The sequence below is a fragment of the Peromyscus californicus genome, unplaced genomic scaffold (genome assembly GCF_007827085.1).
Source record: "Peromyscus californicus insignis strain IS unplaced genomic scaffold, ASM782708v3 Scaffold_23__1_contigs__length_62951481, whole genome shotgun sequence".
Lineage (NCBI taxonomy): Eukaryota > Metazoa > Chordata > Mammalia > Rodentia > Cricetidae > Peromyscus > Peromyscus californicus.
Genome location: NW_026294534.1, coordinates 57,755,062 through 57,769,287, shown reverse-complemented (window position 1 = coordinate 57,769,287; position 14,226 = coordinate 57,755,062).

The following is a 14,226-nucleotide window of genomic DNA, read 5'->3' as shown; positions in this document are numbered from 1 at the left end:
TAAGCTCTGAATAAACTTTCTTTTAAGTTCCTTTATTGTTTTATGTCAATACTATTTATAGAATTATGAAAAGATACAGAATAAGCTAAATACAAATACAAAAAAGCTAATGAATAATTTATAAACAAGTAGTCAAAGTTTATGGTGAATTAGTGTGCTAATTAAAAAAGTGCGGAACAAAGAGACTATTTTCCCCCCTTTGGCTCAAATGCAAAACAAAGCCAGAGTTTCAGTAAAGTAGAACTGATTTATACTCCAGCTATTTTTCCACTGGTCAAATGACCAAAGATTTTAATAAAGTAATAGAACACTGTGTAAGACAGAAGTTGGTACCAGGAGTAGGATAGTGCTGTGACAGACCTGACCATGCTGCTTATTGGTGGAATATGGACTTAGGGACTTAGGACTAGAAAAGCAGTTGGACACTTTAAGCAGGGCTCAATGGGCCATACAAGTAGGATCATGGAAGACAGTGGTGTGGAGAGTGATGTAGATTATGACAGCCTGGCTCAAGAGGTTTCAGAGGAGAAGAATATTAGTAAGTGGCCTAGAAACTGTTGTTGGTGAAGAATGTGGCTGCTTTTTGCCCTTGTCTGAAAAAGCTGTCTGAGGCTAAATTGAATAATTTTGGAATAATGGTATTGGCAGAGGAGAGTTCAAGACAATGTATTGTTGTGTGGTTATTAGAGATCTTATGCAGATCTATAGTGAAATGGACCAAGTTGAGAAAGGAAAAATACAACATGTACAGTTTGAGGAGAAAAAGAGCATCAGAAAGTATAATGCAGCTAAGTCCAGTGCTCAAAGAGATAAAAAGGTTAAAGAAAAGTTTGATGCTAAATGGAATAAAGGGAGTGGTGACCTTACAGTGTGATTCCCCTGCAGGCTTTACAGCACACAGGGAAAGAACGATCCATGAAGAGAAAAGAATGAAACTCAGCTCAGCCCAATTTTATTGTAGCCAGTGCTGGACCAGAACTTCTAAGTTTGGTCCAGATCATTTTAATATAGTCATATTTAAGCACAGCATGATTTTGAAAAAAGTATTCAGATAACAACTCAGCCCCAAGTGCAGAACAATTCAAGGCATGTTTACATTAAGATTCCTTACAAAGTACATCTGGCTTCTTTCGTAAGAACTCAGAGATAGTGCCCAAGATTTAGGGTCTAGGAAATTTGACTGAGGTAAACATAATGGGTGTTAGGATTGGTCTGACCCTAAGATAACATAGAAGTCACTTAGGCTATAATAAAGTACAAGTGACCTCTCTCATAAGACTGGGTTTATGGTCTAAAAGCAATGTTCAAGATTTAGGTAAAAAGGTCTTGGATAAGTAAAAGAATAAATTCTGGGAGATAAGGAAGAGCCTGTCTAATCAGACAGCACAGGATCACCAGGTTGTATCACCAGGTTGTAAAATGACATCCTTCCTAGCATTCCAGAAGAGCAGCTTCCACCTTATTCCTTTGAAGAAGTGAGCTGTGTGTTTAACTTTCCTGGCTTCTTCAGTGCTTATCTGTGTGCATAAGGCCCTTTGCTCTCTAGATCAGGACAAGACTCCACCCACCTGAGCTTCCAACTTGTGAAATGTAATGTTAAAAAAGCATAAGCAGTGAAGGAAACCATTAAAGCCAGGAAGCTATTGAAATGTATTTGAACAGGGGAACCAACAAGCAGAAGACCTTGGTAGCTTTGGCCATGTGGTTCTGGCTTTAGAGTCAAGTATACAAGAAAGGGTCTGTAGAATCTCTCTCTGAGGTGAAGGAAAGCTGCTGAGGCCAGACATATATTAGGGGTGTCCCTGAATGGAGGCCCAGAGAGACCATTGTGTGAAGTGGTTTAAGTGAAGCCTGGATTTCATTGGAGACTAAGATGTTAGAGATTCTAGAATTCTCGGATACCTGCCAAGGAGAGTTGCTAATTGTGTGGAAACAGACCAAGAGAGCGAGGGAAGTATGTTGCAGTCAACAAAGTTGAAAGGAGTTGGAGATCTGAAGACTTCTTTGCCATCAGACATGGAGATGCAGAATTTGTTTGCCTTGATGATTTTCAGTCTTGCTTTAGTCCAGGATTTCCTCAGAATGCTCTCTTTCCTCCCCTTTGGAATGGTAAAGTATGTTCTGTGCCATTGTATGTTGGAAGTATGTGATCTGCTTTTTGATTTTGATTTTACAGCAGTAACAGTTAAGAGGTTGCCTTAAGTTTCAGAAGAGAGTTTGAATTTTGGACTTTCAAACAGTGTTGAGATTGTGATAGACTATGGTGACTTTTGAAGTTGGACTAAATGCATTTTGAATTAAGATATGGCTACAAGCCTATGAGGACCAGGCAGTGGAATGTGGTGGTTTGAAAGAGAATGGCCCCCATAGGCTCATAGACTTGAATCCTTGGTCACCAAGGAGTGGAACTATTTGAAAGGATTAGGATGTGTGGCCTTGTTGGAGAAAGTGTGTCAGTGGGGGTGGACTTTGAGGTTTCAAAAAGCCCATTCCAAGGCCAGAGTCTCTATTCCTGCTGCCTGTGGATCAGATGTAGAACTCTCAGCTACTATGACTCTAGCACCATGCCTGCCTGCCTGTCACCATGCTCCTTGCCATATAGACTAAGCCCCTGAAACTGTAAGCCAGTCCCAATTAAATATTTTCTAAGAGTTGCTGTGGTCATGGTGTCTCTTCACAGCAATAGAATATTGACTAAGATAATGCATAAACCCTTTCTGCTTTACTTGGATATTTTTCAGACTTGACTTAGTTTCATTAGCATCCTTCATCCAGAAGTGAGCTGATGTTAGCTATAGTTCACTGTGTTAACATGTTCACTCTCTGATGTATTGTGTCTGTTGGGGTATCAGTGTTTCTGAACCTTTATCGTCCTAGGGACGTTGCTTATTTTCTCCAATGATGCCAGGAGCAACCAAATTATGTGATGGCTGTGCAGGCCAATATTACTCAGTGATGGAGAACTTGGGATGTTGTAGAATGGACTAAAGCAGAAGACTGAATGTAGGTGGACTTTTCTGTCCCACCAGCCAGTTCCCAGATAACCACTTATATTAATTATAAATGCTTGGCCAATAGCTTAGTCTTGTCTTTAGCTATCTCTTATAACTTAAATTAACCCATTTCTATTAATCTATATGCTGCCTGAGGCTCATTTACCTCATCTATCTACTTCACATCCTGCTCACTCTGCATCTCATAGCATCTCCTCAGACTCCACCCTTCTCCCCTGCATTCTCTCTGTGGAGGCCCAAAGAGGCTTCCTAGTAAGACCTTCCTCAAGGTCAGAATCTGAGCTTGCTTTACCCAGCAGGGCTGCATAATGGGATGATTTGGCCACACGTATGGTTACCAGGTGTTTTGAAGGGTCTACACTTGGCTGTACATTGTGCTTTGATCTTGAAAGGGGAAGGTCTTTTGCCTTGCCTCTTGGCATTGTATAAAGAGCCCTTTGGAATAAACCTTGAGGTGACTGGGTATTGACCTAGGACCTTCCAGAAGCTATCCTGTGTCTCTGTCTTTTTCTCACCTATATTTCTATCTAATGCTTCCTCATTCCTCTCTCCTCTCCCCAAGAATGTTTAGAAAGGTGAGAGCAGGTTGGAGCTGGTCTCCCACGGACTCCAACACAAAACAAACAGTATAAGAGTCATATTATTACTTAGGTACCTAAAATTACATGTAATACATATAAAGTCTATGTGTATACACATATACATATATAGTTTAAGTGAAGTTATTCCATCTGGGATGATGTGGTGGTCTGAAAGAAAATGGTCCCCAAAGGGAGTGGCACTGTTAGGAGGTATGGCTTTGCTGGAGTAGGTATGGCCTTGTTGGAGAAAGTGTGTCACTGTGGGGGTGGACTTTGAGGTCCCCTTTACTCAAGCTACGCTCAGTATGACCCACAGTTGCTTCTGCTTCCTGTGAATTAAGGTATAGAACTCTCAGCTCCTTCTTCAGCACCATGTCTACCTGCACACTGCCATGAAAACAATAGACTAAACCTCTGAAACTGTAAGCCAGCCCCAATTAAATGTTTTTCTTTATAAGAGTTGCTGTGGTCATGGTGTCTCTTCACACCCTAACTAAAACAAAGCTCCTGCCAAGGCCATAGACTAACAAAATCCCCAATACTAGGCATGTGAAATGCACTTTCATGTTAGGAATCAGGGAAGCCTAAGAGATTCTCAAAATAATATAGGCTATTGCCGTTGCTCTTAGTTGCCTCCTGGAGGTTAAAGGTAAGTCTCTATTGCTGAAGACACCATGCATGTCAGACACAGGACTCAGAGGACTGCAGCTGGATCTGACCTGAAAGCTTCCTCCCTGTGGACTAGCTTTCATAGTACAGGAAAGTGCAATGCAAGCTTCTAAGGGAGGACTGATATTCCTATTCAGCTGTGACACCTATGAACTACAACAATGACCATCATGGCACAATAGCCTTAAGGGTACAAGAGTGGCACTCATATCAGTAGAAACCACCAACTGTGTGATTGGACTTACAGCTTTCTCAGCAGGTGGGAAATCATGCCTGGTCCTGGAAACTAGCCAGACTACTCAGAGCTAATAATGTCAAGGATCTTGGAGAAGAACCTACTATAGTCACTTTACTAAACCACCATAATTCTTAGCTGCCTTCTAAATACTTATCCTTATACCCACAGAGAACTGGAACTCTCACAGTCCATCAAAGGAACTTCTTTTAGCAATAGAAGCAGATCGTTACAGATTACAACTGGTCAAAATGCAGAGAATGGGATGCCTGGCCACAGTTAATATATCTGCAAAACAACACTGTACCTAGAGCTCAGGAAACATGGAGGAAGATTTTTAAGAGCTAGAGAACCAGGCAATCTGCTGTGAGATTGTCTTCTTGACAGAGAAGCTTCACCCATGATGCCTCAACAGTATAGCTGCCTAGACTAGACCCAAACAAGTACAGCACCAACAGACATGCTAACATGGGATGATTCCCCTCCCTAGACAAAGGACTATAGCAACTAGGAAATGATAAAAAGAGAAATAGTCTATCCTAGGGATTATCGCTAACTGTTTACCCAATACCAAGTGGTTGGCCCTGAAATCATATACAGATAAGCAACACTATATAGACTCAGCAGTTTGTGTTTGTATATTTAGAACTCTCTTTCTCTGGAGAGAGAGAGAGAGAGAGAGAGAGAGAGAGAGAGAGAGAGAGAGGAAGAAGAAGAAGAAGAAGAAGAAGAAGAGGAGAAGAAGAAGAAGAAGAAGAAGAAGAAGAAGAAGAAGAAGAAGAAGAAGAAGAAGAAGAAGAAGGAAAGAAAGAAAAAGAAAAAGAGGTTATGAATTCAAGACAGCAGAAGGTAGGAGGATTGGAGGAAAGAAATGGAAAGGGAAAAATCATGTAACTATATTTTAATGAAAAATTTAAAAATCTCTAAAATCAAAAACAAAAATACAGAAGAGAAGTATCAGTCAGTAAGAGGGTCAATTACCATAAAAATGACATAAGAAAGCTCCTTTGTTCTATAAGGTGAATGACTGAAAGGAGTGATCTGTTTTCCATTCCTCATTTCTATTTTCTTTGGATCCTTTCAGCCTGTGAAGTCATGGAGTCAGCTCCCTCTGCTAGGCTAATGGGAACACTCATTCTATTCTGTACAACCAAATGTTGCCCACTTTTGAAATCTCATATAAAAGTCAGAGCCTTGATCTATGTGCATCACCATTGTGCTTTTCAAAGTTTCTTAGAGTCCCCAGTTAAAGGTAGAAGGGCATTAAACAATGAAACCATGGTGGCGAGAGTCACGACCATGATTTCCAGCCTCTATCTGCCCTGCTGTGGAGTGTCCAACAGTGGTCAGAGCTCAGACCTGCCATTTGGAGAACAAAGTCTTTATCGCCCACTCTGACTCCTGTAAACTGTTTTAAGGACACTATGGCTGCTTGCCATAGGGCTGGGGGTTGGGGTGGGACTCTTCATAATTTCTCTACAGCATTAGCCTGAAATTTATCAAAAGCTGTAATTTACTGGCCACTCTCCTGGAAGCTGCAAACTTTTGAAGCAACCCCAGAGTTTCACAATTCTTACAGATTTTTTTTTTTCCGAGACAGGGTTTCTTTATGTAATTTGGGTGCCTGTCCTGGATCTCGCTCTGTAGACCAGGCTGGCCTCAAATTCACAAAGATCAGCCTGACGCTGCCTCCTGAGTGGTGGGATTATTGGCGTGTACCATCGCTGCCAGGCATGAGTGTCACAATTCTTAATCCAGACAGATCCTGCTGGTTGGCCTCACACTGTTACTTTCCTTAACACCCTAAGATCTTGCAATTCCGCTACAGTTTGTCCTAAATACTCAGTGTCAAAATTAATTTAACATTTATGAAAACTGACAGCAAGTTGCTGTGTGGAATTTAGGATCGTGAAGAGTCAGCAGGAAATGAATTTTTAATAATATTTCAAGGACTTCTTCATGGTATATTCTGGGTTATTCAAGGACCTCAGAAGGTGTAGTTTTGTACATAAATGAAATCTAGCTATAGAATCACACTGGAGAAAAAAAGTGTAAAAGTTTTGAGATTTCCTTACATCATACTAAAAGTAAAAAGGTATAGTATATTTAGATTAAACATTTTTTGATCTAGAAATGCAGCCCAGTTGGTAGAGTATTTGCCTAGAGAATACAAAGCCCTGGGTTCAATCCCCAGAACCATATAACAGAACCAGAACCAGAGACAGGCAAGAGGATCAGGAATTCAAGACTATGTCCAGCTACACAGCACATTTGAGGCTTCCCTGTGCTATATGAGACCCTTACCTTGCTGTCCAGTGCTTCTGTTGCAATACTACAGGCTCAAGAAGAATAATGGGAAAGAAATACCCAAAGTTTATGTTCTTTTGTATCAGGCTTCTTTTTTAATGCTTTATCTTCTTAGGTTAACATTTATTAATTTATTTATCTATTGATTTGTTTGTTTATTGCCAGCAGCCATTTATTAACATTTATTAATGGCTCAGATTCCAGACATACTTTAGCCAATCCTTACTTTGTCTTTTAGTCGGTCCAGTGATCTTATCTTCCTTATTTATCACAAGCATCCCAGCTTCTATACCGTGGGTTGTCTGTCTCTTCATTCTACCTCATTGATAAAGTATGTAAAGGGCCACAGGACCCTTTTCTAGACTTCTCCAGCAGTCTAGATCTCATAAAATCAGCTCCTCCATGCAGATGAGGCCATAGTTACCATGGGATCAACCAACCAACAAATTACCTTTTTAGGTAATTCCTCCTTACCGATTTTGCCGTCACTGTGTGTAGACCATTTCATTTATGGACTTCAGGCTCAGGCACACTGTATGATTTCACTCCAGCATCTTACCTGAAGCCTTGTTGAGCTTAATAGCACTGCCATCGAAGGACAGAGAAGGTGAAGGAGCTGCAGGGCCCATACCACAGATAGCTTTGGTTCTGATGACAAAGGTCAGCCTGGGTTCTGCAGTATGGAGATGCTGCCAGCTCGCCATACTGTCTTGGCCATTCAACTCTTAGCTCTGTAATTTGACTCTATTTCCTGTAATAGTGCTCAGCTTTCTCATAGACAAGCTTCCTGCTTGCCCCTTTGAAGCATCTTTCAGCCAGACTTTTTTGAAGTATTTTACCTTCTACTCTACACAATTCCTTCACCTTTTCATAAGGTTTCCTGCCACAGAACTACCTTTTTCTTATATGGTTCCATCTGAAAGAGGCCTTTAGTTCTACTTTTAATAAAATCTGTTTTATTCTATCCTTGACTAAGTCTGTTTTATTCTCTGAATCATCAATACGTTTAGTTTTTTTTTTTCCAAAAAGCCTTTTGTTTGCACCATTTTGTGTTGATGTCACAAAATACCTGGTGTGGAGTAAGTTATAAGCCCAAACAGCATGATGCTGGTACCTGGCCTGGGCCTGTTTCTGTATCAGTGTAGCAAATGACACTGTGATGCATGTATATGTAGTGTAGGAAATGACACTATATAGTGAAACCTGTGCTAGAGCATGCAGAAGAGATTGCATTATTATAAGGAGTGACATGAGAACAAGCTGAGAAGGTTGAAGTCATTTAAAAAAATCAATTTGTTCAAATAGCAAGCAAACTGTTGGGCCAGGCTTGATTATGGCATTTCAGCGTAGTTTGCGTCTGCTCGCCTCCTCCTTTTCCTCTGCAGTCCCTCGCCCTACTGTAGGTTCCCTTCCTTCCCTTGAGTTGTCCCCACGTCTACTTTGATGTCATATGTAGGTGATATCACACACACACACACACACACACACACACACACACACACACACACACACATACACACACACACACACACACACACACACACACACACACACACACACACACCTTTAAGTCTAGATATATGATCAATCATAAGATATTTGTCTTTCATAGTCTGGCTTGTTTTGTTTAGTTACTGACCTTCAATTCCATCCATTTTTCTGTGAATGAATTTGAATGAATGTGGATTTTATTCTTCTTTGTGGGTGAATAGAAATACCTACACATGCTAAAAATGAGGATGGAACTCAATACAGAAAGTGAAAAGAGTTGGAAAACAAAGGATCACTGTATGAGTGTCTAATAGAGTGGCCATCAAGCCAAAATTAACCATAGGAGATAGTGAAAGCACCCCTTAGGAATAAGGAGAACAATCCAGGAAGCAGATTTTAAAATATCAACAAAGACACTTCAGAGTTAAATGGCACCTCAGAGCAAATGGACTTAGCAGATATCAATAGAATATTCCACCTGATATCTGGGGAACACACATTTCTCTCCAAAGCTCATGAACTTCCTCTAAATAGCTCACCTTTTATAGTGTCTATCAAGTCTCAATAAAAACAAGAAAATTGAAATAATTTCTTGTGCCTTACCAGGTAAAAACGGAATGAAATTGAAATCAATAGCAGAACTCAGAAGCTGTACAGACACATGAACATGGAACCATCCACCACAGAACCATAGAAACTAGGGAGAGAATTTAAACATTACTAGTTTCAGGTGAGACTGAAAGAACAGCTGCCCACAACCTTGGAGCGAGGAGGGCTGGCTCCAGCTAGGAGTGTTCACATGAACTCCCTTCAGCACAACCCATTCTCCAGGAAGCTAACTCAGTCCCCCATACCTGCCTCACTCCTGGGAGACAAGACTAATGCCCCAGGCTCTCTGCCTTAAAGGTCTCATCACTTTCCAGCACTGTTACATTAGAGACTGAGTTTGGGGACAACCCATACCCAAACTACAGCAGTCCTATGTCTCCAAGTTCTTTGAAGTCAAGCATCACACTTAAAAGTCTTCTTAATGCTATGCACTTTTGAGTAGAGTTGTTACTTGACTAGTATTTGTTAATTATTTGAGATATGAGAAACCTATGACTTTTAATTTGTAATAGATGGATAAAGGGATTCTTTTATTTTAGAAGATGCTGTATTAATAAGAATTCTGATGGGACTGAAAGCTGGGATTTTTCTTGGTGTTCTTGTCCAAATTATGGCTCAAACTTCCTCCATAACTTTTATTGCTGCCAGAACCTGTTTGGCATGTTAATAATTCATTGGCATGTGTATAGGTTGATAACTTGGTGTTTCACATTTGGTTCTAAGTCATTAAACAAAATAAATGAAACTTTCAAATAGGAAAAGGCCACTATTACTCAATTTTAAATGTAGAGCACCTTGTAATAGTTTGTGAATCAGTACTATAAATCATCTAGATATCCCATAAATTTTACAGTTCCGCATTCAAATTTTATTCCCCAGGCCTTTGCAAAAGCCATTGCTTTTATTTGCCAGAATCAAGCAACGCTTAACTTTCCAAAAATAATTAATAATCATTATGGTAAATTAGAAAAGTGCAGAAAAGCACATGAAAGAAAATATAAATCATATCTCAGTCATTCAGAAATAAGCCTTTTTAACCATTGTAGATTACCATTCAGTGTGTGTGTGTGTGTGTGTGTGTGTGTGTGTGTTGGTATGTATGAAGGTCAGAGGCTGATGTCTGGTATCTTCAATTGTCATCTTATGTTTTGAGATGGAGCCTCTCACTAAACCTGCTGGCTAACAAGATCCAGGGATCTGCTTGCTTCTACCTTCCTGCTCTGCAATGATAGACTCATGTCTTCATCCCAGGCATTTAACACATGTGCTTGGTATCCAGACTTAAGTTTTGGTGCTTGTAAAGCCACAACTTCACACATGGAACTAGGTCCCCTCCCAAGATCCCCTCCCTTGTTTACTGAGACAGATTTTCATGCAGTTCAAGCTGGCTTTGAAATCACGACATTGTAGAGGATGATGCTGAACTCTTGATGCACCTGTACATCAGATACATCTTACATTGCTCCTAAATTTGAGACTTAAATTTATACTTAAATATTTCATATTGACTTTGAAAAGATAATTAAAAAACAAAAATATAATATTCTGATGTAATATTCATATAAACATAAAACTTTCTCTAGAGTACTTTTTATTTATATTTCTGATATTTTTAAAAATAACATCTTTGTTGTAAAAGAAATCATGACTATAGAAGATCACAAAAGGACTAGAGAGATGATTTGGTGGTTAAGAGCACTGGCTATATTTCCAAAGGACCCAGGTTTGATTCCCAGCACCTAAATGGTGGTTCAAAAATCATCTGTGACTCCAGTCTCAGGGTATCTGATGTGCTCCTCTGGCCTCTGCCAGCATTGAATACTCATGTTCCACAGACAGACATGCAGGCCAAACATCCATACACCTAAAATAAACATAAATGTTAAAAAAGGAAAGAAAACTGTCCACTCCTGCCAGAACCAGGTAGGCTGAGTGCATATCTTCACCTCTCTCTCAGCTTCTCCAGATCCAACCCTCCAATCTCATATCCAGCTCTATGTCAGACCTTTTGGGGTGACCTCCCTTCACAGTCTAACCCCCAATCCAAAGAAACTAAATAATCAGATCCTGTGGAACATCCTCTTCTTTTCCTTGTGAGTTCTTCCAGACCCCTATCCCCATTCCTTTAGGATTTTTACCTAAAGGAATTTTACCTGGAAGGCCCAGTGGCCAAACCTATCAGATCCACAGAAAAGTTCCTACCAGGCAACACACAGCCATTACACTCTCTTAAAACAGAAACAAAGGAACAAACACAACCCAACAAAGACAAGTCTAGAAATCAGCACCTAGAACTATAATCATCCTAATCCCAGATGTCTAGATGCCAGTATAAAAACACAACCAATAACAACCAGGACAATATGTCTTCATGAGAGCCCAGCTATCCTACCATAGTGCCCCACCCTGAATATTCCAACATAGCTGAAGCACAAGAGAAAGACCTTAAAACAGTTTATATGTTGATTAGAGATGATAGAGGTCTTTAAAGAGGAAATGAATAGATCCCTTAAAGAAATCCAGCAAACATTCCCCCCCCCCCACACACACACATGGGGAAAGGGGTGAATAAAACTGTTCATAACCTGAAAATAGAATCAATAAAGAAAACTCAAACTGAGGGAATTCTGGAAATGAAAAATATAGGAATTTGAACAAGAATTACAGAGTCAAACTTCACTGACAAAATACAGGAGATGGAAGAGATAACCTAAGGTATTGAAGATGTGGCAGAAGAAATGGATACCCTGGCCAAAGAAAATGTTAAGTCTAAAATGCTCCTGACACAAAACATTCAGAAAATCTGGGACTCTATGAAAAGACCAAATATAAGAATATTAAAAATAGAGGAAAGAGAAGAATCCTAGCTCAAAGACCCAGAAAATATTTTCAGTGAAATCATAGAAGAAAATTTCCCTAACCTAAAGGAGGAGATGCCTATAAAGGTACAAGGAGCATTCAGAACACCAAACAGATTGGATCAGAAAAGAAATCCTCTTTGCCCATAATTATTAAAACGCTAAATGAACAGAACAAAGAAAGAATATTAAAAGTTGCAAAGGAAAAGACCGAGTAACATATAAAGGCAGACCTATTGGAACAGAGGTTCTCAACCTCCCTAATGTTGTGACCCTTTAATACAGTTCCTCATGCTGTGGTGACACCCAACCATAAAATTATTTGTTGCTACTTCATAACTGTAATTTTGTTACTGTTATGAATTGTAATGCAAATATCTAATATGCAGGATATCAGATATGCAACCCCTTTGAAATGGTCATTTGATTCCCACCCCCACAGGGGTCACAACCCACAGGTTGGGAACTATTGTATTAGAATTACACCTGACTTCTCAATGGAGACTTTAAAAGTCAAAAGGGCTTGGACAGATGTGTTGAAGACTCTAAGAGATCACAGATTCCATCCCAGACTACTGTACCTAATAAAACTTTCCATTCCTCATAGATGGAGAAAACAAGATATTCCATGATAAAGCCAAATTTAAGAAATATTTATCTACAAATCCAGCCCTAGAGAAGATGCTAGAAGGAAAAATCCAACTTTTAAGGAGGTTAACTACACCCATGAAAACACAGAATAATAATCTCAGACCATCAAAATAGAAAGAAGGGAAACACACACACATACCACCACCACCACCACCATCACCACAAATAACAACAACAAAAACAAAATAACAGGAATCAACAATCATTGGTCATTGATATCTCTTAATATCAAGGGTCTCATTCCCTAATGAAAAGACACAGACTAACAGAATGGATGCAAAAACAAGATCTAGCCTTCTGCTGCATCCAAGAAACACACCTCATTATCAAGGATAGATATTATCTCAGTGTCAAGATTGGAAAAAGATATTCCAAGCAAATGGACCTAAGAAGCAAGCAGGTACTAGCCATTTTATTATCTGACAAAATAGACTAATATGACAAACTAAATCTAGTCAAAAGAGATAGAGAAGGATGCTACATACTCATCAAAGGAAAAAACCACCAAGATGACATTTCGATTCTTAACATCTATGCCCGAAACGCTATGTGTACAAGTTTGTGAAAAAAAACACTAATACAGCTTAAATCTCACATTAACCCTCACATACTGATACTGGGAGACTTAAATACCCCGCTGTCATCAATAGACAGGTCATCCAGAGAAAAACTAAACAGAGAAATGCTGGAGTTGACAGACATTATAAACCAAATGGACCTGACAGATATTTACAGAACATTTCACCCAAACACAAAAGAATATACATTCTTCTCTGCACTGCATGGAACTTTCTTCAAAATTGACCACATTACTTGGACACAAAGCAAGTCTGAACAGATATAAGAAAATAGAAATAACTCCCCACATCCTATCAGACCACTAGGGATGAAAGCTGGGTATCAACAACAACAGAAACAATGGAAAGATTTCAAACTCATAGAAAATTGAACAACTCACTATTGAATGAAAATGGGTCAAGACAGAAATAATGAAGAAATTAGAGAAGTTCTAAAATGGAGTGAAAATGAATATGCAAACTTATGGGACACGGTGAAAGTGATGTTAAGTGGAAAGATTATAACACTAAATGCCAACATAAAAAATTGAAGAGTTCTCATACTAGCAATTTAACAGCACACCTAAAGGCTCTAGAACAAAAAGAAGAAATAACACCTAAGAGGCAAGAAATAATCAAACTGAGGGCTGAGATCAGTAAAATAGAAGCAAAGAGAACAATACAAAGACTCAAAGAAACAAAGAGTTGGTTCTTTGAGAAAATCAAGATAGACAAATGCCTATTCAAACTAACTAAAAGACAGAAAAAGAATATCCATATTAATAAAATCAGAAACAAAAGGGGGACGTAATAACAGACACTCAGAAAATCCAGAGAATTATAAGGACATATTTTAAAAATCTGTACTCTACCAAATTGGAAAACCTAAAAGAAATGGATAATTTTCTCAGTAGGTACCACTTACCAAAGTTAAATCAAGATCAGATAAACAATTTAAATAGAATTATAACCTCCAGTGAAATAGAAGCAGTCATTCAAAGTCTCCCAACCAAAAAAAAAAAAAAAAGCCCAAGGCCAGATGATTTGGCAAAGAATTCTACTAGACTTTCAAAAAAGAGTTAATGCCAATACTCCTAAAATTATCTGGATATCAGCTATTAAATAAATGATAAGCAAGCTATAATCCATAGACCCAGAGAGGTTAGGTATAGAGGAACAGACTTGGGGGAGGGCCACATAGATCTCCCTGGGAAAGGGAAATAGAATAGATTTTATGGTGAATAGGGGTGGGGG